This window comes from Corvus brachyrhynchos, unplaced genomic scaffold, assembly GCF_000691975.1.
Source record: "Corvus brachyrhynchos isolate BGI_N302 unplaced genomic scaffold, ASM69197v1 scaffold83, whole genome shotgun sequence".
NCBI classification, from domain to species: domain Eukaryota; kingdom Metazoa; phylum Chordata; class Aves; order Passeriformes; family Corvidae; genus Corvus; species Corvus brachyrhynchos.
The window spans coordinates 8284887-8285987 of NW_008238464.1; positions in this window are offsets into that span (position 1 = coordinate 8284887).

A 1101-nucleotide genomic window follows, 5' to 3' on the forward strand; every position below is an offset into this window, starting at 1 on the left:
GGGACGGGCCCCGCAGCGCTCTCCCTGTCCCACGGCCCGGCACGGAGCGCCGCTGACTGCGGAGGGAATAAAAAGCACGCACCCACCCGGGACTGAAAAGCAGCGAGTTATGTTTCCACGGTAAAAAATAACTTAAAAAAGAAGTGAAAAATAAATAATATTAATATGAATAATAGTTTAGCGTTGGCTGCTTGGATTCAAAGTGCTGTGCACGCTGCCTTTGACCCCGCGCGATGGGCAGTAGCAGCAGGCTGGGGACTGGGAGGGATCCTAATGTTAATGGTTAAAGTTGAATTTTGGCATCTTTCCGGATGGACCTAGATTGTGGCATAGACTTGTAAAATCGAAAGCATGCAAGTAGTCTGAAAGTTTTGCTAAGGGAGCTAATTTTATCACTGTGATAATAGCTACTAGCTGTCCTTAAGTTTAAAGGACTCTCTTTCCTGGCGCTTCTGAAGTATTTGGGCAGTTCCTTCTGTACCTCTAAGTAAAGGGCAGTTGACATAATAATTTGAAATAGGTTATCTTTTTGTGTCTCCTTGTTTCCTTGCATTTGGTTAGGTTGATACTGTATTAGTGAAATTCAGGAGTGCAGAAAACTTGTCAGTAGATTTAGACACATGGGTTTTTGTCATGCTTCCTACCATAAATTTAAGATCTTGTATTAACATTTCAATCAACAATGGAAATATGGGAAAAGGTTACTTTAAGCTTTTCTGCAATTTCAGATGAAATTAAGTCCTATAATGAATTTTGATACCTCTCTGTGACCAATGGGATGCCTTGAATCAACTGAAGTAAGCAATGCACTGAACTACTGATGTCTTGTCTGTTGCTCCTAGGTTGATAACATCAGGCTTACTTTGATTGCAGTAAATCACTCAGTAGTGAATTCTCTTAGGCAATTCACCCATCACTTGGCATTAAGCTGATTAAACTGTATTCCCTTCAGGTCCTAATTAATTTTAATTAATTAGAATATTTTGAAGTAAATTATTTGCATTTAAGTTCTGAATTTGGTATGTCTAGAGATATAAATATGTATCTGTAAGGTACATTCCCACCTTGTGCTGTAAAGTGAAGTCATTGGGTAAACCATGA